Here is a 25514-nt window from a genome sequence, read left to right as displayed (position 1 = left end):
GGTTGCTATGAAGCCAAGTGTCTGGCGAATGGGGATATCATTACGCATATTATGCCGATAAAAAACCTGCTATCTCCCAAAGCCACCACGGTCCAAGCTCCATAGTTGGTTACGGTATTTATCTATGGTAGGAGCATGAGCTTACAAAGTTCTGTTCTGTTGGCTGTCGCTGGCTCTCGGTCTATAAGGGCACCTGACAAACTCGCGTTTGTTACTTTTCAACTACTGATAATCGCATTTAATAAACAAATCACGATGTTATAGTAAATACATCCAACGCAGCGCTCAGTCGGTGTTTTGTGTAATGATAGATAAACTTTTTATAATTATAAGTTATCCGACGCCCCGCGGCTTCACCCGTGTACTTCCCGTTCCTGTGAGAATACGGAGATATAATATCTATGACACTCACAAGTGACGTGAAGAGAATTTTCCAAATCGGTTCAGTAGGTCCAGAGATTACCCCCAACAAAACTACCTTTACCTCTTTATAATATTATTATAGATAGGGGTGTATAAGAACAAAAACCCATGCGAACAGTAGAAAAATCGAAACATTGATTATTGGTAACTTAAAGAATGTTATTAAGAGCCGTTATAGTTACGTTACTCTGATTTATTTTACCCTGTACTCAATGCTCTTTACCCTATTGTTGTAGATACATTTGTGGCGCTAAGAACATTAATTAATTATTGCTATTCTACCGAATTCAGAAACGCCCACTGTGTTGGAAATAGAACTCCGAGTAACGAGACGAGTTAGAGATTGAATTCTGGAACGTTCCCACAGATTGGCATAGCGTAATAATATCTACTTGTTAACCCTAAATTGCAACCTAGAGGACGGAATATTGCAGAGAGTATCCGATTTTCCCCGTTATTCCTCGTTATTCCATGTTATTCCGCAAACGTATTTTATTTATTTTCGATGAGTGAAGTTTACGCAATATCATTTCCTGTTATTATTGTTTGAATGCATGCGATGATGCGGAAAGTGAATTTTCTTGAAAAGCATCTCTTTTCCATAGTTTTATAGTTTTATTTGATATCGAGACAGAAGAGTTGCATTCGAATGGAATGGAAGGGGTTTGTTATTGTATAAGGAAATTGCGCGATATTAAACATTTCGAGGGAGTACTTATGAATATTGCTGCGGTTTTTAGTTATCAGACGATAACGGTACCAGACGGCGAATTTTTATGTTTTTTTTCTTCCTTTAGTTTAAATATCCAACGTCCATAGACCCCTTCGGGGACCGCAGTGTTCGTTGACACTACGAGGTCTGCCGATATCAAAAGGTTAGCCGCCGATGGTGCTTATGGTTTAAATGTAAGAAGAAGTTTTTAAAGTAGGCGTGCCCAACTAATAATGATGAATGTTCGTATACAAATACTCAGTTTTTACTGTTTTGTTTTCAGTACAGATGCTATTGCTCTTATATTTAACGAGCGGACGGCCGCAATTTCGTTTGCTCTTAGAACCTCTTTGCTCCGGCCCTGTCGCAAAATCCGTTCTTAGCGGACGTCTACTGACTATAGACTACCTCTCTGCCAAATTTCATCTTTGTACTTCAATTAGATTAGATTGAGAAAGTTAATATTTCTCTATGCGTTATCGATCTTAAAATGTCTTTCTAAATTTTCTAATTAAACGCACAACCTATCGGTCTCGAACTAGTCCCGGCGTGCAAGCGTGTCTCGTAAACAAGCGGCGGAAATTCGAGCGTCGAAAGCAAATTGGATTATCAAGGCCAAATATTATGTTACCGCCGAAAATACGACCCCCCCGGGCGCAGGAGTCACAGGATATTGCGGCAGTTCGCTGCGTGTACGACACGGTCTATGTATCATAATATGTATCAGAAATATAGTATGTATCACCGGCCGCGGGCCTTGCGCCCGGTGATACATAGTTGCGGCCTTGCAATGAAACTAAGCTAGCCTCTAGCAGTACATGAAATAATAAAATACTACCGAGTTACCTCTACCGCGCCAGTAATTTCTGAAATTGGTGTGAATAAACAGTGCCGGTTTATTTATTCACTAGAATCCAGTCCAACTAGAATCCGTATATCCAAACAAGAATTAAGCTACTATCCAAAACTCTGGAAGAGTTATATTAGTCTTCCAGAGTTTTGGATTCTAGCTATACTTGTATGTCTATACTATAAACTTCCTGGAGAGACCAACTGACCAATGACGCCATGCTATAAACTGTATTATTATTATGAAGAAATTATGTTGTACAATAAATATTTTAGAATTATTTACGTAGGTAAGGCTTTTATATAAATATTTCAAAGAGCCTTAAAATTAAAAAAAATATATTTTAAGCATGGAATGGACTGTTTTAAATACTTATATGATAAAAGGTTTACTCGTAATAGACTGTCTTGACTTAGGGATTGGAATTGTCTTGAATTGGGGTAAACTGGAAAAATAGGATCGATCGGTATATACGAAATAGAGGACGCCGCGAGGTATCACGTGGTTCCCGTTCCCGTAGAAATATGGAAATAATATATAGCCTATAGGCTTTATCGATAAATGGACTATCTAACACTGAAATAATTTTTCAAATCGGACCAGTAGTTCCTGAGATTAGCTCGTTCAATCAAACAAACAAAGTCTTCAGCTTTATTATATTAGTATAGATATTACTTCAACACCTGCTACCATTACAAATTACACTAAAGCTCAACACTAAACATAGTCGAATGGTTTTGCATTAGTACCATTTGTGGGTCATGAGTGCAGCTAATCTTGATGATGAACATGAGGCATTGATTTGAGCTTTATTCCCATAGCCGTAGGTCATCAAATGGCACAGCAAGATGCCGATGCATTTGACATGGGCGCTAGTTTGTTTGCAGAGCGGTCGCCATTACGATAGTGTTGATAGCTGGTAATTGTGTGGCTATCGTCGTGTTGTCAGTGTTTGGCAAATGCTCTTAGAGACGCGATGGCGCAGCTAATTGCGGGCGCCAATACGCCGCTGATGGGTGTTAGTGTAATGTGCTATCCTCAAGATGTGCACTCATCGAAGTGTCGAAATTGTGTGTATTTCGATTAATATTGAGTGGTGGAGAGGTATGAGAAGTATTGACGATAAACAGCTAACTGTACAGCGCTGTAGCTACGAGTACTTCTCGGATATATCGTAGTGCGTAATATAAGTTCATCATAATCATCAATAGAAGATTGGCCTTTTTATGATTGGACATAGATATTGTAGCTCGTAATATTAGCTTCAATATGGAATTATTCTTTTTCATGATTTTTCCGAAATAAATATAGTAAGCGATGATGCAGGCTACTCTACGATACGATATACTTACTCGTAACGATACCTCACATTGTGTGACGAGATGTCAGTCAGCTGTCGCGGCACAGTTCGATGATCCGCTCGGCCAAAGCTAACATCAGCGGATGAGGAAAATTCTACAAATATTTGCGAAAGTCGATGAGCTTAATCAAGCGCGAATCTCGTGATCCGTGCAAACTGTCGCGCCATAACCCGGCGAGCGCCCGATATTAGCAAATATTGGCGTATTTGAGCAGGTCTCCGCCGTATAATATACACAACTATAAATCCTTTTGTCAAATAAATGTGGCACCTAATTCCATTTATTATTTAACTTAACGGCGCTCAGACCTTTTGTTCATAAATACTGTAATGTGTGACTCTATGCGACCGAGCTGTTGCTAAATTTTGACGGCCTTCGTGGCGCAGTAGTATGCGCGGTTGATTTACAAGACGGAGGTCCTGGGTTCGATCCCCGGCTGGGTCGATTGAGGTTTTCTTGATTGGTCATGGTCTGGCGTGTGAATTTTCATCCTCCTAACAAGTTAGCCCGCTTCCAACTTAGATTGCATCATCATTTACTATCAGGTGAGGTTGTAGTCAAGGGCTAACATGTAAAAGAATAAAAAAAATGTAATTATAGTACACCCACCACCGTCTTATACCATTTAATGTACCTATGGGTAATAAAAAAATCAGTATCTAGTTAATATAAGACTGCGATAATACATTTCTGTTTGAATCTCAACGATTTAATTATAAGTAAAGACAGCAACATGTAGGAATCTCAAAACACAAGTCCCAACGTTCCATTAATTAAAAAAGAAATGATTACAGAAGAAGTCTCCTGTTCTGTCATGTCGTGTTCCCATTACTGGAGTAATGTCGTACGAACATCCCTCATTACTTCGCGTGTACACATATTGTCTTTGTTATAAATTTGAAAGTTAATTACTTTTGTATTCAGAGATAAAGAGATTGTAACGACCTTTGTGCTAATACGTAAGGATATGTTAAGTAAGAAGCTCCCTTCCAAATAATGATTACGCTCGTATGCAAAACTCTAGAGACGCAAAATATAGTAAATATAGTTCATCGCCATTGGAAACTCAGTCAACTTAAGTTTGCTGATCAATTGTTCAATTAGTTCATAAATGACAGCTATTCTCATTATCATCAGGATTATGACCCGGAAGTATTGAACTTTTCATTCTTCCAAAAATCTTCTTGGTAAAAATTCTCAGACCGGAATTTGAAAGTTGTTGGTGTTATCACTCCGTACCTCGGAGTTTACGTAATATTCGTTGGTAATTATCATTAACAATGATAGTTACAATACGTAAATGTTCATTTATGTATATCATTCATGTATGTACCAAGCTCGCAGTGAGCTGTAGACAAGCGTACGTATAATGATGTAGCTCAGAGGTCTCTTGAAGTTACAACTGAAGACTCTGTTGAGACCTAATCAGTTGGCTCTTTGACTGTACTTTGTTTCTTTGTTACATTTGGAAAGTCTTACAGTAGAGATTATGTCTATTATTTTCTTTATATTATATTGGTTCTTTTTTAAGAACGTTGACGTTGATTTTTGTTTTACGTTTTGATATTATGATTTAAAAAGGTCCAATAAAGCCCAAACAATTATCTAACTTTTATTTACTTTAACCTTACCTGGGACTCGAATCTTTGACTGGTCGTATTGAAACAGACTCAATGAACCTAAGTTAAAAGTAAAAGGTCGTCATTGTACAAATGCCGCAAGTCATTACATAGCTGTTTGCTTTGTAGATAGTGATAATTTCAGCCGTTGTTTTCATTTATCAAATAGCCTGGAAGCCGCTTATTATAGTCTAGACAGGCAGCGATAATGATTGTAAACAATGAACATGAATGACTAATTATAACACCGAGGGTGTGGAAGGGCGTTCGAGGCTGACCACACACCTAGCACCTAGCGGTTTAAACCGCGGGCACAGTTTGGGTACTTACTAGCGTTCAACGATTTTTGATAAAGATAAGTAATGATGTAATATAGTCATTTTGTACCTGATGTAATGAACATTTTGTATTTAATAGACTTTCCGTGATCCAACTTACATGTGACCTAAGATCAGAGAAGCTTGCCAAGAAAATTATTCACACTCAAGTTATAAAAAAAACAACACGAGAAGGAATTGGAAGAGCATTGCAGAACTTAGTCAAAGCTTCGCCGTTTTTGTCATAGGAAAATGTGAACAATCAAAGCGCTTTGTTGTGTATTATATAGAGGTTGTGTGCATTTTAAGATATTAAATATCACGTGTCTCAAACGAGGAAACCTGCATACCAGAGAATTTTCTTAATTCTCTGCGTGTGTGAGGTCTGCCAACCCGCATTAGGTCAGCGTGGTGAACTACTGGCCTAATCCGTCTCATTCTGACAGGAGACTCGAGCTCAGCAGTGAGCCGAATATGTGTTGATAACGAAAATGCTTTGTACACGTCGTAGGGACATCGACAACTGAAGACACAAAACTAAAACATAATAATAACGAATAACAAAAACGGACAATACAATTATAGGCAATAAGTGCGGTGATTGTTACTGGTGTGTGACCAACTTGTAGATTTAGTTTTGATTTATGAGGTGTCACCGTGTCGGTGCGGAGCGGTGCGGGCGCGGCGCGTCAAAGTGACTGATGGACGGCGAGCCTTTGTTTCCGTGGCGAGTAATTAATGTGTTTGACTGCGAAACTATCACATCAACTCTGTGTCGAAAATACGAGTAATCAGTAGGCCTGGGTCTAACAGCGTGTTGCCAGTGATGACCTACGAATCTGTAGCCGTTGCGGGTCTTATAGGTCAATTCATTAATGATTGGTGTCTAAAACTATCTAATATAATAATTTAAATACAATCTAATCAAATCCGGCTCTGTCAAAGCTTTTCGAGCGTCTCGTGCATAAAAGTATTTATCCCTCGCTACATGGGAAAATAATCGAGCAGCAGCATGGCTTTGTTCAAAAACGGTCTACTACCACCAACCTCTTAATCTATACGACATACCTTTTTGAAGCAATAGACACAAATATTCAAACAGATAGTATATATACAGATTTCCGAAAGGCTTTCGACAGAGTTGATCATAAAATTTTGCTAAATAAACTAGCTTATAATGGAATTCGAGGCAGTCTTTGGCGTTGGTTTAAATCTTATATTTCTAACCGTACACAGAAAGTTGTTGTTAATGGTTTCGAATCGGCTTTCGTTCCTGTAACCTCTGGTGTGCCACAGGGCTCTATATTAGGTCCTCTTTTATTTATTCTATTTATAAATGACGTAAATACGTGTTTCCAGCATAGCAACATACTTCTATATGCTGATGACCTAAAAATTTACTACTCAATTCGAAATTTGTACGATCATGTTAAAATCCAAGAAGATCTAGACCGTTTCTCAACATATTGCAAGGAAAACAAATTAAGTTTAGCATTAAATAAGTGTAAATTAATTCGATTTACAAAAAAAAAAGTTGTTAGTAAATTTCAATACAAACTTTGTGGTACAGAATTAGACTCAGCAGACAGCGTTAAAGATCTTGGTGTAGTTTTGGATTCAAAATTACATTTGGATATTCATATAGATAATGTTGTCAACAGAGCTTTTAAAATGTATGGTTTTGTTATGCGAAGTTGTATGGAGTTTACCCGACCATCAACTTTTCTTTACATTTACAAGAGTCTTATACGTTCGCAATTGGAATATGCTGTATCGGTATGGAATCCGTACTACCAGAAGTATATTGAAGCCCTTGAATCAGTACAAAAGAAATACTTAAAACGTGTAAACTTCAAATTCTTTAGAAATTATAGCTCGTATGATTATCTTCTTGAAAAATACAATATTCATTCACTTAAGACTAGACGCACTCAGCTATTGGCTTTGCTCCTCTATGACATTTGTCATGGAAAGTATGACTGCATACCTATTAATAATAAATTAAATTATAGAGTTCCACGTCTTACACAAATGCGAATTAAAAAACCATTGTTTGCTATAGGTAAATGCCGTACTAACACTGGAAAGCGTTCGCCAATGTATGCGCTAATGCGAAACTATAATGATAATTATACCTACGTTGATTTATATTCTGATACTCGTCCAAGTAAATTCAAAAAACAATTGTCACAAAAAATTTAAAATCTAATGTATAAGTAGCTTAATCTTTCAATGTCACTTCACTTTTAATATTTCACTTTTCTTGTATTAATTATATTAATCTGTGGTTAACGGTGTAGGTTAACGATTTAGTCTTAATGTCAGTAATTTTTTGAATTGTAATCTTATCGTTTACTGTTTGTTAACCCAAATAAATTAAAAAAAAAAAAAAAAAATCTAATCGGGCATACAATGATAAATTCACGTTTATTTGTGTATCATGTAATGAGTTTGTAAAGAAAGTATTATTAAACATTTAAATAATAGAATTTTAAACAATATATGAGTGCAGACTGCAGTTGTTCACTGTTGTGCAGCACACCGTGTGTACAGTGTTGTATTGTTGTTACACTTGCAATAACAGAGCAACTTTTCGTTTGACAGATAAACTCTTCAGTTGTATAACTAAATATTACATACAAGAGAGCCAAAAACGTTGAACGAATTAAAGTTCAACTTTTAGATCCTCAGTCGGAAAGTTTACGAGTCTGACAGATTAACGTCTCCAATGGTCTCACGTCAACTGAAACTTGTACAAGTGTGATCTCTCGCTAAATGTAATGCGACACAGCAAACGTGATGAAAGGATTAAAAAGTAAACAAAGTTTTAGAAGACATTTGAGTGCCTATTATATATCGCATCGGATAGTTATATATCGTGAAGATTAGCTATCGATATAATTTGGTTCTTTTAAACATGAAATATTATTTGGATTAGATTCGAAGGCAATGCGAAAACTGCATTAAAATTATTCTATTGCTTTTTGGAGGGTTTTATTAGTTTATTTTATGATAGAGCTTTATTGGAGCTTTTTGTAGTGGGTATACCCTCACATAATTCTATACTCGCGGCTTGCATACAAATGTTAAATAACTATTGTTGAAGGCCTAAAATAAAATACAGACAACAATAAACGATATATTTTTTCAATTGGAAAACACTATATTTGTAACTTCAATATAAACAATAGTTAGTTAAACGAGGACTTAAGTTAAAAATATAACAAACCCTCTTCGAACAAGCCCTACAACACTGAAGCAGACTTTATAATCCATCTGCCTACAACATTGCGTACAGATCTTTGAATACATTTAACATTTATGCATCGGCACGTCTAGTACCCACGCCTAATGATAAACGCAAACTAAGAAGGGAATCATGTCAAATCAAAAAAATCATTTATTTCAAGTAGGCTCAGTTTACAAGCACTTTTGACATGTTAAACGCATGATCATGTTAAACTCAAACTAAGAAGGAAATTCACGAAATTCCTAATCAAAATTATTACCATGTTTACTGTTAATTAGACACCTATAATTACCCCGATATCCCCGGCTGTGAAATTCGACCCCGGGCTAAACCCTGCGCCCACACGCCGGTAGCCCGGCTCTTCGCTTCACAAAGGGAATTTCAGTGAAAAATGTATCTTATGTCAAACAATTTTTAAAAGTACATGTTAGTGGAGTGTGGCTTGCTGTTTACAAGTAGAGGAACAACAGGTTCAACATTCATTTTTATTTAATAAATTCTTTGTAACTATGTTAACCGATTTTCAAAATTCAGCATTTTCCTCGAATTATTTCCGATAATTCTAAAAAGATTTTCTGACCTGATTTTTTCGTGTCATCATCATCATCATCATCATTTTCAGCCGATGGACGTCCACTGCTGGACATAGGCCTCTTGCATGGACCTCCAAGCATAACGATCTCGAGCCGCCAGCATCCAGCGGTTTCCTGCAATCCGCTTGATGTCCTCTGTCCACCTAGTGGGGGGTCGACCAACACTGCGCTTTCCGGTGCGGGGTCGCCATTCCAACACCTTGGGACCCCAACGTCCATCGGCTCTTCGAACTATGTGGCCTGCCCATTGCCACTTCAGCTTCGCGACTCGCTGAGCTATGTCGGTGACTTTGGTTCGTCTGCGGATCTCCTCATTTCTGATTCGATCACGCAGAGAAACTCCAAGCATAGATCGCTCCATCGCCCGCTGAGTGACTTTGAGCCTTCTAATGAGGCCCATAGTTAGCGACCAGGTTTCGGATCCGTATGTCATCACTGGCAACACGCACTGTTCGAAGACTTTCGTCTTCAGGCACTGAGGAATTTTGGACGAAAAGATGTCGCGGAGTTTTCCGAACGCGGCCCAGCCGAGCTGGATTCGGCGATTTACCTCTTTCTCGAAATTGGACCTTCCTAACTGGACTGTGTGTCCTAGGTATATATACTCGTCTACAATTTCGAGCGCAGAGTCCTCAACAATAACTGGGTGGAGCGTTACATGAGCATTAGACATGATCTTCGTCTTGCTCATGTTCATTTTTAGGCCCACACGTTGAGTGAGTTGAGAGTTTTTTTTCGTGTATAAAGTAAAAAAATTGTTAAATTTCGATCAATTTATGCAATAAATACAAAATTGTTTTAATCAATTATGTTACTAGGTGTATACTTTCGTTTTCTTAACTAAAAATAGCGGTCTTATCAGTAGCTATTTTTATTATAAAGCAATATACTTAAGTAGTTTCGTTAACTTTAGTTTTAAGTTCAAAAGAATCTTCAAAGGCTCCAGACGAGCCCTAATTTGGAAAGAAGCCAACAACTAACTCAGCCAGACATTTTTTAATCTGACCTACTTATAATGTCAACAGCCTTATAGATTAATAGTTAACAGTATTCGAATTATGATGAAAGAAAGAAAATAAAGTTATTCAAATGTAAAGGTTACAGACAGTATCCTAATGATCTCTGTAATATTTAAAAAGGCAGGGTGCACTGTACAGCTCAGCATATCCCGTGCACTACTTATAAAACAATTAATGTATGCTGATTATCAGATGAGACCCGCGTGACGTCACAGCTAATATAATAAAAATAAGAATAAATTCAAATAAATTAAAAAATAGACTGCATAGCAGACTTTACCAAATATAGCGCTTATTTTTGGGTTTATGTAATGTTTGTAATGTTGTTTTAAGGTTTTATTATAAGGTTTTTAGTGAGAGCCGTAAGAGATTCACATCAATTCCAATTAAATTAACTGCTCCACCATCAGTGTCGTTACGTGCTATTCTCTACGTACCGGTACGTCCTTACTCCGAGCAATAACACGGTTGATGTGCCATGTCTCCTCGACATGTATTTAGTCATAAAACTTTGTAATTACTCGACTCAATTCAGTTTAAGTGTCATCGAGAGGCTTAAACTTTGCGACGAGTGGCGGAGTGAAGGAATTTTCAACCAAAATTGTTTGTGCAATCATTATTTTGTCTACACAGCTATCTGTCTGTACAGAGCGGTGTTTGTAAAACCTTCAACACGTGTGTTTGAATTTAGCTTGCCCTTTAATTATCTGATGTAAATGACAACCAAGTATAAGGTTTAAAAAGAATCAATTCATCTTTTCAACCTGGGTTGGAAAAGGAAGAAATATCCTTCGGCGTTTCTTATTGGTCTTATTACATTACATTACATTGGTTATATTGTTTGGTTTATCCATTCTTTAATTTTCGTCAAAATCATCATTATCAGGAAATGAGGGTTGGCGGGTGGGGTTTGTAATTTTACATAATTAAAAATCTGAAGATTAGCTACCTATGTGATAAAATTAAAAGTATTATATGGCGTCCAAATCAGTCCATTCATCGTTCGGAATTCACATAATATTTCTTTTATATTTAATGACAAAATAACCCTAAGTTGCTTGGAGTTACGTCTTTGCTGGCAGGGTGGTAGCTAGCAACGGCCAATATCAGTCCTAATTCACTAACTTGATTAAGTGTCGCCGCACACGGGCCACATGCGACAGCAACGACAAACGCTGCCACAAGAAGCAAGAATGGGCAACAAAAGCAGCTGAAGCGCGGGACAGCCACTTGTGGCCGGTGGTCGACATTTGCGGTCGGTGGCTGCTTTTTGACTCTAACAGGTTTACTGAGATAAGAGAGAGAGGGGTGCGGAATCGCGCGAGTGGCAGCGAGTGTCGGCGTTTAGTGGCCGGTGCAGGCCACAAGAAGCGAGCAGCGACGATTGTAGCGTGTGGCAGCCACCGGCGCAACCGTGTGCGGCGAGTCTATATAATATGTATGAAAACTATAGGAAATATGCCGGTAGCATTTTGTGGTTGTGGCTTGTGGCCCGTGTGTTGGAGCCCTTAGATACGAAATTCAGATTCTATGTCACTAATGTCATCCGGTGCCAACACGGTACGGTGACAACTCCGTAAATATGGTACAGTAGGTAGGTGACATTTGAATTGATTTTATGTTTATTGTAATAGGTTGTTCTTAAAGACCAAATTATTTAATAGAGCAGCTGATGTGAGCCGATTTTCAGAATATAAAATTCTGTACTACAATATTGACTATACTACAAACAATGACTATTACTAAGTATTAACAACAGCGAACATTGCAAGCAAACCTTATTGATGTTAATGCCGGCAGCAAGTGTCGATTGTTGTTTGAGATGTTAATGCAGATAGTCTTCATCGCTCATTTGCGTTGCTAATTAGCATCCGACAACATCGCCGTTGCAATTGTCGGCTAATGAATAATGAAATTCAAAAAGGGAACAAATTAACGGAAAATTTCAGCATAAAATGTTAAAGGAATTTTTCGTTGTAAAAATTAAATTTGTATTTAAAAATGAACACCGTCCATTTCGCTGACTTTTTATCTGCCTGTTTTGATTAACGATCTCACCTGACGCTGAGTCATAATTAATTAGCATCAGACATTATTATAAACGCTTTTAATTTTTATATTAAATAAAAAATAGATTAAACAAGTAGGTACAAGACTAAAACAAGGTTCTAGAACAGTGTAATTGACACTAGAAAGCTGTCAATGAAAAAGAGTTTGATTCAAGATAATCCTGATATGAACGTTTTAACAATTTCTCTAAATGTTAATTATAATTAACTTAGATAAGCTCATATTATTTCACACATTCATCCTTTCCTAGTCAATGCTCCAGATTGAGGAGATTCACTCTGTTGTGTGTGTTGGTGGACTTGACATGTCGGTATGACAATATTTGATTCTTGTGATGACCTTTTATCAAAATATGTTAATCATGATGAAGCTCTCCATGTTACGGGAGTGTACCACCGTCCTATTCACATAGACTAACCAATATACCAACGATGGAGTTTTTATCATTAATTAAGTTAAGAAAAATAATTCGAAATACTGGCAAGCAGTAGGTAGAGTTACGGAGGCAAACAATCGTGCAAAGTTGGGAAGTGAGGCAATGTGAACGAGCGTAATAATAGCATTAACAAACTGCCGCGTCAGCTAAGTCGGAGTTTGTTGACATTGGAAACTTCCAGCGCCAGTTAGTTAATAGTTAGAGTTAGACGCAGCTGACTGCTGCCCGCCGGCTGTTTTCAACTACTTCACTGAATACCTGCCTGTGTTCTCCCTTCCTGTGTTATCTTTATTTTAGTTAATAACAAATCATAAGTGTCTAAATGTAAAACATAATAACAACTTTTTGATATTTTCTTCAGGATATCATAATCGCGCCCCTAGTCGTTTTATCTCGTCATACGTGTAATTACTTGTCTACTAGAAGACGCTTCGCGTCTCAAATTATGTTTTCTATTGGTAAAAGGTTTTAAAAAACAGTTCTGAAGATCCAGAGATCACCTCTGCAACCTCGCAAACTTTACCTCTTAATAATACCTATAAAATATAGATAAAGATATTTGGTAGATGTTTGCTGTAATATTACTGAGGTACTACTTACGCCGTGTGACCTACATCTTAGTATATAAATGCAAAAGTCATTTATCAAATTATCTCGATAACCACTTGACGTGCAAAGTTGAAAGTGGAATGCCCACCGGCTCATATAAAGTCGGCCCAAGGAACCAAGGTATACCCCCGTATAAAAGTATATGGAGATAATAATATGATGTATAAATAAGAATCGTTGGTTAATTAATTGGCTTAATAAAAGTATATTCCTTGAAGAAAAATACAATTTTTTATCACTCTTCTAGGGCAAAATGTTCGCCGGTGTACCAAAGCGGCGAAGCAACATTTGGAGATATTTTTGTATTATTTTTCTGTTACCAACAAGCTTAACAAACAAGAAAACGAACAAACAAACCAATCCTAAGTTTTCAAAAAATATCGTAAAAGTCACGCTGTATGGTCAACGATCTTGTCCCCGTTGTAGCAAAATTTTTTTGGTAAAGTAATGATCATTATTACAGTAGAATTATCAATTATTTTTAAATATAAGGAAACTACCGGGTGGTCAGGATAGGCCTGGGCCAGGGATGGGCATTCCCTTTGGCAGGAAGTTAGTTCACAGGTAGTAGAGGTCCACTAAGAACGGATTTTGCGAGAGAGCCGGATTAAGGAGGTCTAAGGGCGGACGAAGTCGCAGGCGTCCGCTAGTTTACAATATTATTGTCTGTCCTGCTAGCAAGTTTGTTCCATCAGCTAGTATCAAAAAAGCGAATTCCCAACGCTCCATACCTACCGCATGTGCGGTGCGCACACATGGTCGAGATAATGGGTGTTAGTTACAATAATCGCCATGTGAGTGTGGTTAGGCGCCAGATAAGATAGGCATGTGGTTTAATTAGAGGCAAGTGGGCGGCCTATCGCGCGATAACAGGACTTGACCTTGGGCCTGCGCTGCTGATACATCGAGTTAACTAATGGACCCTTTCACATGGGTTTGACGCATTGTTACTGACCCTACGACACAACATGCCTAGTAAAGGATGCCAATGAATTGGTTTTCTTTCTTGGAATTGGAATTCAAATCTTCATTTGTATGTCCCTGGGTTACTACTAAGTTAAACGTACCTTAATTGGATAGAAGCAGGCGTTACTTTGCGGAAGTTCATCATGATTATATAATGATTTATTTATTTTGCTATCATCCGCGAAAATTCGGCGAACCCATGCGACAACGTCACCCAGGTCCGACAAAATACTCTCTACGTACGTTTCACCCCGAAACCGGAGCATCCTCAGGAGATGTTGACTCTACAACGTTGACTTTGCAATTGCACGTTGTAGAGTCAACATCTCCTGAGGATGCTCCGGTTTCGGGGTGAAACGTACGTAGAGAGTATTTTGTCGGACCTGGGTGACGTTGTCGCATGGGTTCGCCGAATTTTCGCGGATGATAGCAAAATAAATAAATCATTATGTAATCGTACCTTAATTGGTAAAAATCGTAATCAAAATCGAAATTCATATATTTCAATTAGACTTAGTTTACAAGCACTTTCGAAATGTCATAAGCATTTTATCTAATTACCTTTTTCTATTGAATATACTCACCACGTTCTGATGATTATATTAATTTGCAAACATCTGTAAACAAAAAATAAATATTTGTAGTTAACATAATATTTGTGTGAGTATTAATTTTATAATATTATTGAGATATGGTTTTATTCTTTTCAGTTTATTACGCTGAAGCAGTCGGATTTTTTGTTTTATAATTTAGTTTTTTACTGCAGCAAGAGTTTGATGCTACGAAATAATATTTTAGTAATAAAATTTCAATAAAAATAATAATAAGTGAAATAATATATCATTCAATAATATTATAAAATAAATACTGGACAAGTATTGAGCCTGGAATTCTGAACCAAATTAAATACCGATATATGAATACGAATATGTTCCCAGAAACTGGTAATCAATATTCGTGCTTATTAATTAAAATCTCTTTATGCAGTCCGCTGGCTGCATGTAATGGATTAAATTTGTATGTTACCGGCAATGTGCATAGTCCGGCATTCTATAACATGCCTAGGCAATGTATTAAATATTTTTAATTTTATACTTTCTATACAATACCGGATGCTCAGCCTGTAATGTATGTATGACGAGAGCAGGCAAGGACAGGACGTGCGCGTGGGCAGGCAGTACATTCGTATTTCATTGCACTCCGTACAACTAAAGAACGCACGCAGTGTGTGTTGAGTTCATTGCGTGATCTTCACTTTTACGTAGTAGACTGCACGCAGTTTGCCTGCACTAACCCTAAAGTGTTCTGTAAAGCGCAAAGTTCGAAGCTCGAGAAGGAGGTCCTCAATTAAGCAAGCCTACGTAGCAGAGTGCAGAAACGAAGGTCGAGGAGGTGAAGCTGAATGCAATGGCGACGGAACGAGTCTTCTGGCGTAGCCACTTTTAAATACTTGAGTCTTCAAAAAATATTTGCCATGTTAATTTGTTGCAATAATTTAATTCATCATCGTCATATCAGCCGATGGACGTCCACTGCAGGACATAGGTCTTTTGTAGGGACTAATTAATATAATAAATTTAATTAGGTTACTCCGAAAAAGTGAAAAATCTTGTGATGAGAATGATAATTGTATGATATAACCTCTATATAATTACATAGGTATACAATTATTTATAGATTCTCTATGCAAATGATACCAAAATCTATTTACTTTACACACTGTAATGCAGTGTGTAAAATAAAGAAATATCTCTTATTTGACTAGGAGGTAATCAATTTAATCAAAGTTATGTATGCAATGAACGATCATATTCATAATATTTTATACAGAGCCAAACCGCCCCACGTATTTTATACATTGCCTAGGCATTGTATCGTCATCGTCATCAACCCATATTCGGCTCACTGCTGAGCTTGGGTCTCCTCTCAAAATGAGAGGGGTTAGGCCAATAGTCCACCACGCTGGCCCAATGCGGATTGGCAGACTTCACACACGCAGAAAATTAAGATAATTCTCTGTTATGCAGGTTTCCTCACGATGTTTTCCTTCACCGATTGAGACACGTGATATTTACTTGCTTAAAATGCACACAACTGAAAAGTTGGAGGTGCATGCCCCGGACCGGATTCGAACCCACACCCTCCGAAATCGGAGGCAGAGGTCATATCCACTGGGCTATCACGGCTCATCCTATCCTATCCTACACAGTAATTCAATTTTCGGTAAGCTGATCTAAGTTCCCGACATATTTGTAACTGCTAACACAGTTTCTTTCTGTATGTGTTCGAATATCCAAAAGCATTGTATAGAATATCTGAATTATACACATTGCCGGAAATGTATATAATATTTTTTCAAAACGTTTTAGTTACAGTTTAGAGTTAGAATGTATGAAGTGTTTTTGTGTAACTCTTTGAACTGCGGCTAGCATGTGAATGACCTTTACATAACTCCAGGCACACGTAGCCAGAGGTCGCCGGCAAGACGTCAATGTACCAGCAGTAAAACAACTACATCTCCTATAAAAAGCCCGATAGCTCTGAGCTCCGTCGGCTCTTAGCTTAATTACTGTGCTGTCGTGTGCTGTAAGCCGACTAACGCTGAGAGTTTGTCAGCCCATGCTCCTACCATAGGTAAATATGGTAGCCAACAGCGGCGACAAATTCATGCAAGCTGCGCCGTACAAAACACTATTAAAATGTAAAAAAAAAATTTACACCTCCTGCTGCGGGACAATAAAGTGCCCAAGCAACGCCTAGCACTATCGAATCGACAATTATTGCACGGCGTACTGACCGATCGACTAGCACTAACGACAATTATTGCACGGTGCACTGACCGATCGACTAGCACTATCGACAATTATTGCACGGTGCACTGACCGATCGACTAGCACTATCGACAATTGTTGCACGGCGTACTGACCGATGCACTATCGAAAATTATTGCACGGCGCATAGACCGATTGACTAGTACTATCGACAATTGTTGCACGGCGTACTGACCGATGCATTATCGAAAATTATTGCACGGCGCACAGACCGATCGACTAGTACTATCAACAATAATTGTTGCACGGCGTACTGACCGATGCATTATCGAAAATTATTGCACGGCGCACAGACCGATCGACTAGTACTATCGACAATTGTTGCACGGCGTACTGACCGATGCATTATCGAAAATTATTGCACGGCGCACAGACCGATCGACTAGTACTATCAACAATAATTGTTGCACGGCGTACTGACCGATGCATTATCGAAAATTATTGCACGGCGCACAGACCGATCGACTAGTACTATCGACAATTGTTGCACGGCGTACTGACCGATGCATTATCGAAAATTATTGCACGGCGCATAGACCGATTGACTAGTACTATCGACAATTGTTGCACGGCGTACTGACCGATGCATTATCGAAAATTATTGCACGGCGCACAGACCGATCGACTAGTACTATCAACAATAATTGTTGCACGGCGTACTGACCGATGCATTATCGAAAATTATTGCACGGCGCACAGACCGATCGACTAGTACTATCGACAATTGTTGCACGGCGTACTGACCGATGCATTATCGAAAATTATTGCACGGCGCACAGACCGATCGACTAGTACTATCGACAATTGTTGCACGGCGTACTGACCGATGCATTATCGAAAATTATTGCACGGCGCACAGACCGATCGACTAGTATCTATCTACTATCGACAGTTTTTAAACGGCGCACTGACGGATCGAACAATACTGTCGACAATAATTAAGAAAAATATTATGTGTATGTAGACTAAAAATGACACAATAACAATCTGCTTCATGAAAAGTTACTTTTCAAAGCCGCACAATTTTATTTAAGACCGTTGAAACAGTATTTTTCCACACGTTAATTACCTGCTGCTGTCAAAGGCCAAGAGTCTTTATAAAATAATTCGCTTGCACTCAAAAGTTTGTGCGCTTTGTGTAATCAGCCATGCGTATCATTTCATCAATAACTTTTAGTTAAAATTTCTCGTTCGTTAATTCCAGCGACCCTTGTAAAACATTTTTGTGTATTGAATTTTTATTTAATAAAATAATGAGTGGACTGAGTACTCGACTTTAGGCTTTTACCTTTTGGCTGAGTAGCCCAAAGGTATAAAGCGCTTACAACATTAACATACCAACATACCGGTCTATTGAATTGTTAATTTTCTTTGAGAATAATTTAGTTAATCAAGCGTCATTCACACTGGAAATTCAACGTAAAACTCAAATCTGGTTGTGTGTTTATAGCTGCATGCGAGTTTTGTGTTTGCGCTGATTCGGAGAGTTATATTTACGTTACAAATGCATAGTTTCTTATTAACAAGTAATGGTATAGAAATTCAATTGACTAATTTAATTTATAGTCTAATTGGATAAGTCTTGACACTTGAAGTATTTACTTTTAAAGTTAATTGTCATCGGTTTTAAAACATTGTTCTTAGCCAAAAGTACTAATATTACAAATGCGAAAATAAGTATGTCTGTTATTATTTCTCCGTTGTAACACTAAGAAGAATTACACACAAACAGGATCGCGAGCTTCCGCTAGTGAATTTTGATGACCTTCGTGGCGCAGTGTTATGCGCGGTGGATTTACAAAACGGAGGTCCTGAGTTCGATCCCGGCTCGGCCGATTGAGGTTTTCTTAATTGGTACAGATCTGTCTGGCGGGAGGTTGCGGGTGTGGCTTACCTTCACACCGGCAAAGATCGCCAAGCGACTTAGCGTTCCGGTACGATGTCGTGTAGAAACCGAAAAGGGTGTGGATTTTCATCCTCCTCCTAACAAGTTAACCCGCTTCCATTTTAGATTGCATCATCACTTCCAATCAGGTGAGACTATCGTCAATTGGTAACGAATAAAAATATATATATGAACAGTATCGAGTATCGCAACACTCAGCACACAAACAACGTCACATCAGTGGCGCTGCTGAATATTTAACTATTCGAAAGATCTCGTGAAAGCCTACTTGAATAAAGCATTATTTTGATTTGAATTTCATTGTTGGTTGTCGGTGTTGCCATACGATATTTATGATTTGCAAATACCTCCGCCGCCAGCTCTCGGCTCGTAGCGATGTAGCTACAATGTACATTCGTAATGTGCCAAGAAGATGTAGTGATTCTTTGTGATAACATTAGAGGAAATCATTTTTTTTTTTTTTTTTTAATCTATAAGTTTTAAGGGACTTTTATTATAAATAACATGTCAGTCCCATCGTACCCTAATTAACAAGAGGAAATCATACTCCTGCATTGAGTTAAATGACATTTGCAAATCACAGCTATCGTCATTTTGTTTGTGGTATAAACCTACACAAGTAATGTTTTGTTTGTAAACCGATGAGAATTAACTTTAAGAGTTAATACTTCAAGTGGCAAGACTTGACCCATTAAATGGTAAGCTTAATGCAGCCCATGGTAGGCGTTTGCCTAGCAACTACGTATTCATGCAGGTGCCTAGCCGTTTGTTCCCGTGGCTCAGTTATTAGGCGGTGAGTCGGAACACCGTGGGGTTTTAGTCGGTTGAAGTCCGACATAACCTTCTTGCCTCCCCGTGGCGAAAAGGTATCCATGAGGATTTCCCCACGTTAAAAAAAAAAAAAAAAGGTGCCTAGCCGTTCTATGATAAAAAGTTAAAGAAGAAACTAGATTGATAAGTTGCTAGGCGCACTCCTTGAAGTAGCTTATAGATAACGTAAAATTTAAAAACAAATATTTTGACATAATACAATTATACATTTCGTATATAAAATTGACAATGTATTTATATAATGATTTATTTATTTTGCTATCATCCGCGAAAATTCGGCGAACCCATGCGACAACGTCACCCAGGTCCGACAAAATACTCTCTAGGTACGTTTCACCCCGAAACCGGAGCATCCTCAGGAGATGTTGACTCTACAACGTGCAATTGCAAAGCTAGTGCCTATTGCACTTTGTCGTGACGTTGTCGCATGGGTTCGCCGAATTTTCGCGGATGATAGCAAAATAAATAAATCATTATATAATCATGATGAACTTCCGCAAAGTAACGCCTGCTTCTATCCGACAATGTATTTCACTTACTTCAAATACTTTTAATATAGGTAGGAGCTTACAAAATTACAGAGCTAACAAATCTTTCATAATAAACGAAAACAGCAATTCAATATAATAAAATGTAAGGATGTTGTAGATGATTATAATCGACGTAGATACGTACTACAGAATAAATTACAACACAATTGTTTAGTTGCTCCCTATATTGAATATAAATAAGTACCTACGATAAATTACCTACTTGTTATTATATATTATAATAAATTATTCTAAAAGAAAGCTTTCGGTACTTGAAAGCTTATTGTGAGCTTGTTTCAAGGGGAATTAATTTTCTCCCGTAGATTTTATTCATGTTTGATGTATTTTATTGCTTTTATATATTTGAAGTGCTTTTAGATAAATTGCTTTTTGCATATTTTTATTCTATGGCAAGTTAGCCCTTGACTGCTATTTCATTGGATGTTAAATGATAATGCAGTCTAATGAAGGTGGGCTTACTTGGAAAAGATACCCATACGGTATGCAGCATCGTACCGGAACGCAAAGTCACGGTAGGGCGGTAATTAGCCACTGTCGTAACCAGGACTACACTAGTCCTGAGCCAAGTTAAAGAAATATAAAACCCACAACCCAGAATCGAACCTATTCTCTATTAAAAATTAAGTCATTATATTATAAGAGACGTTGACGGCTGCCGCAGATCATTGGCACAGACATGTCGACGGCTGCCGCTGACACGGCGACAGCCGGCGATTTTTTTAAATAAAAATATATAAAACCCACATTTGACCCCAACCGATAATCGAACCTATTGTAAACATTATACCCAACTTTAGAGCCGTGATAGTCCAGTGGATATGACCTCAGCCTCCGATTCCGGAGGGTGTGGGTTCGAATCCGGTCCGGGGCATGCACCTCCAACTTTTCAGTTGTGTGCATTTTAAGAAATTAAATATCACGTGTCTCAATCGGTTAAGGAAAACATCGTGAGGAAACCTGCATACCACAGAATTATCTTAATTCTCTGCGAGTGTGAAGTCTGCCAATTCGCATTCGTGGTGGACTATTGACCTAACCCCTCTCATTATGAGAAGAGACTCGAGCTCAGTAGTGAGCCGAATATGGGTTGATGACGACGATAAAACTTCTTTCACTTTGTCAGAAAGCTCTTTTAATTATAACGTTAAATGTGCGTACTCGAGAACAATTAAAGCAAGGCATTCTGCGTTGAACGTTGTATCTTAAAGCCAGGTCGTAATATCGTGTATTATGAACAACAATATCATAACATCAAACTGTGTTAGCCAAACATCTCAGCCATATTACCATACTGCGTTACAATGTGGACCTGCTCTCACATGAACGCGCTTAGTTACACCCTCGGTTTAGTTAACCAGTCTACCCTAATATTATTAACTAGCACACACCACGCGGTTCCAACCGCGTAGTTAATGTTCCGTGGGAATACGGGGTTGAAATATATGTCTTTGGGCTATGACAGTCGCAAACAACGTGGTTTTCTATTGGTGAAAGAATTTTCAAAATCGGTTCAGGATATCCAGAGACTACTCCCTACAATAACACAAACTTTACCTTATTACAATATTCGTATAGATACGAGTAAGTATAATTTGTAGTAGATTAAGAACCTGACAATTTTTTTTTTAATATGGAATAAGCTCGCGCTTGACCACAATCTCACCTGATGGTAAGTGTAGATGTGGTGGTGAAACGCGCTTGCCTAGAAGATGCCTACTCACTCTATTTTTATTGTACGAATTAGGAAACACTGACTTCAGTAGACAATTTCATACCTCATGCGTATAAGAAACGAAGAAACAAATCGCTTCGTACGAGTTCTAATTTAATGCGATACGGATTTGAGAACGCCTATCATTAGTCGGAGACACTGTGCGAGGAGTGGGTATGACAATAGTCCAATGGGCGGGGAACGATCGGCCTCATTATGGGGCTTTTCAGAGTTATATAAGAGCTGAAAGCTTGTCATTCCACGCAGCAGAGGTACGTAAATGCAGTAGGAGCAGTCATGGTCATGGCTACTTCAGAGGATACAGTGAATCATAAATATTATCTTATATTGATAATGATTTATTGGATTTATTATACTTGATAAATATGGGTGTTGAGTATCAAAGAGCATTCCCCCTTCTGAATGGAAATGAATATATTTAACAAAGGCTTAAAATATCATCGGATTTCGATAACAAAAGAAATTTTATGCAATATTATTTCAAATTATTCCGATTTAATAACATTTTGTATGCATGTATTATTTTGCCATTATTTGCGCCGACATTAATTCGTAAACAGACGCTGATTCACAGTATTATCATATCGATAGCAACGAGCAGCGCCTGCAGCGTACCGAACGAATTATTCGCGTTTAATTCATTTATCAGTTAATGATTTATGGATTATGTAATTTCAAGTATGAAATAACTAGTCAAGCTTTGCTGACCAGTTTTGAGAACCAGCTCATGACTAAGGGCCCCGTATGGGTTCAAAACTAGTCGGGCATACTCCGACCTAATATCACGTGAGTTTTAGCCGTGTTTCATAATCTATTAATGTGAATAACACTCACGATAGTTTAAATTCTAAAAAATCTTTGCTTTGACAGACGCAACTAACCAAAAACCATTTTCTTAATCAATTACTATGCCTCGTAATACTACAACCTAATTTGTTTTATGTTTTTTCTATACAAGTTAGCCCTTGACTACAATCTCACCTGATAGTAAGTGATGATGCAATCTAAGATGGAAACGGGCTAACTTGTTAGACATAGGATGAAAATCCACACTTATTTCGGTTTTTACACGACATCGTACCGGTACGCTAAATTGTTTGGCGGTACGTCTCAATCGGCCCAGCTAGGGACCCAGGTCCTTCGTCTTGTAAATACACTGCGCCACGAAGGTCGTCAATCTAATTAAATTAAATAATTAAAAAATAAAGTAAATGTGCTACAACTATGTCGTGTGCAAGTCGCACAAATTAAACCGAAACCCTCAGAGTGCGGCGCCAATTTCCTTTTCGTTTGCACATCGCGTCGCTTCGCGGAAGTGCTACAAAATTAGCTTTTTTGAAAGAAAAATGTACAATCTTTTATACGAAATACATGAAAAATCATACAACTCCCGTTTTTTTTCCTGTGAAACATACTCTAATTAACTCCTGTATATTTAAAACCATATAGAAACACAAAGTATAGAAACTAAAACGTTTGCACATTTAATATAATTACAAAAGTGTGAAAGAAATTCTAAAAGAAGAATAACAATATAATTTTATACAAAAAATAAGATTGTAGTTTTCTGTTCACGCTAATAATGTTACAAATAATGACTACTTTCAAATGGATTTTGAAAAATAATTAATGTTTGCAGGTGTGATGTGCGGTATAGTAACACACACAGAACATAAAGCAGTTAAGTTGCGCTTAATATAAGCGGGGTACATACTCATACATACCTTAACTAATTATTTCAACGTAGACGCAACGGTTAACTCTAAAATACTTGAAAAATACTAAACACCACATTCCTTCTCTACTAACAACACAAAAAATAGTCAATGAGTAATGTAAAAATAAATAAAAGAATTGTCTGTGGCATCGTAGCTTCAAACCGAAAGGACTGATTATATTGTAGTTTTCCTTATACGCTGAAAAGCCGATCCGAAAATAAAATTTCGATTTCAGATGTAACATTCGCTATTTTATATACCAGATTTTAATATTTAACTTTAATTTTTTTTAACTAACTTCTTATCTGCACAAAATTCTATCGAAAAGGCACCCTTCCCTTGCTATAGTATAGTATAGTACGAGTATACACCCCTGTTCGCAGAAGTAGCTCAGCAGCTTATGTTCTGACGCTCTCGACGTGAGCTCGGCCGCCTTCGCAGCATAAACATAAATCCTTTTTTATGAGTACCGACAAATCCTCCCCCTCCCCCACCCGCGCAGTAAACCGGAAATAAAATAAACAGCTACACAAAGCTCCCGATATCCGTATAAAGGTTCCAGGCGGGAGATGTATCGGAGGTCGTAAATATTCTCGAACCTTCCAACTAATTCTATTACGTGACGACTTGTATTCAGCAAGCATACTTCATGATTACGTAGGAAAGTTGATATTGACCCGACCGCCCACTAAGTGGACCGAGGACATCAAGCGGGTTGCCGGGAGCTGCTGGATGCTGGCGGTTTGAGACAGTTTTATTTGGAGGTCTATACAAGAGGCCTATGCCCAGCAATTGATGTATGTATATCGGTGTGATGATTCTTAAACTTGACGTCTCAAATGTTTCGTTATAACATCGATATATCCCATCATTACCATTATAATCTGACAGTGATCGTTACCAAGTCAGTCAAACATTGTATAACCTGTTAACGTAAGTACCGCGTACCCGGCTAAAGCTCCAAATCCCTTATCCTATAAGAAAAGAGACCTAGCCCTGCAGTAGGCCAATGATAATATTATAATTCCTTGTTAACAGTTTAAAAGAGGCCTGCTAGTTGTCCCGCAGTTGACAATAAGCTGCCCGTAGTATCCCGGGTCATTGCCATCTAGTTAATTAATTCACCAAAATGTTCCCGCTAGCCCGGCGCCGACAGGGCTCGCGCGACGGGCCTTCTACCCGAGATTTATTGTTGCACTACTGAGATATATACACGCTATAATACTGACAGAAAGGACAACGTGAAAATTTATTCAATCCAATTCCATAGTATGCAACTTCTGTGCTGCCCTAAGAGACTCGTTCCAGGCTGTCATCTACATCTAGTATTCGGGCCCTAGAAAGTTTGAACGTTGCTAAAAGTATTGGAAATGTATATCCTCAAAAGTTTTTGAGAAATCTCAAGCGCGTTTTATAAACTGAAGGTTATTTCTGGTCTGTGTTCAACCCCCATAACTCATATAAGGTGTTTCTGTGTGATTCAAATTTTTAAAACTACTACATTTACTGCGAGTACCGGCATAAGAAGAAATAATTATATACCCTCGTCGGTAATTATTTGAGATAAGAAATAAATGGTAGAAAATATTTGCATTGCACTGCAAATAGGTTGCCTAGTTAAATTGCGTCCTGATCATATTATACTAAGTGATTAAATTTTCAATAAAATATATTTAATCCGCTTTGCTAAAATAAATCGTTTTCAGTGCCAACAAGCACA

At 37.9% G+C, this 25514-nt stretch overlaps 1 protein-coding gene across 2 annotated transcripts in view; it reads right to left on the bottom strand.

The window, feature by feature from the left end:
• The window catches only part of LOC112050986 (somatostatin receptor type 2-like), a 137713-nt gene that overhangs the window by 70638 nt on the left and 41561 nt on the right, over window positions 1-25514 (bottom strand). The window contains exon 2 of one of the 2 annotated variants that reach the window (XM_024089426.2): window positions 14810-14842. The exons of the other annotated variant lie outside the window; for it this stretch is intronic. The gene's annotated coding sequence lies outside the window, so the exon portion shown is untranslated. The remainder of the gene's footprint in view (window positions 1-14809; window positions 14843-25514) is intronic. 2 annotated transcript variants of the gene reach the window in all.

This window comes from Bicyclus anynana, chromosome 5, assembly GCF_947172395.1.
Source record: "Bicyclus anynana chromosome 5, ilBicAnyn1.1, whole genome shotgun sequence".
NCBI classification, from domain to species: domain Eukaryota; kingdom Metazoa; phylum Arthropoda; class Insecta; order Lepidoptera; family Nymphalidae; genus Bicyclus; species Bicyclus anynana.
This window is presented reverse-complemented; position numbering and strand designations above follow the sequence as displayed.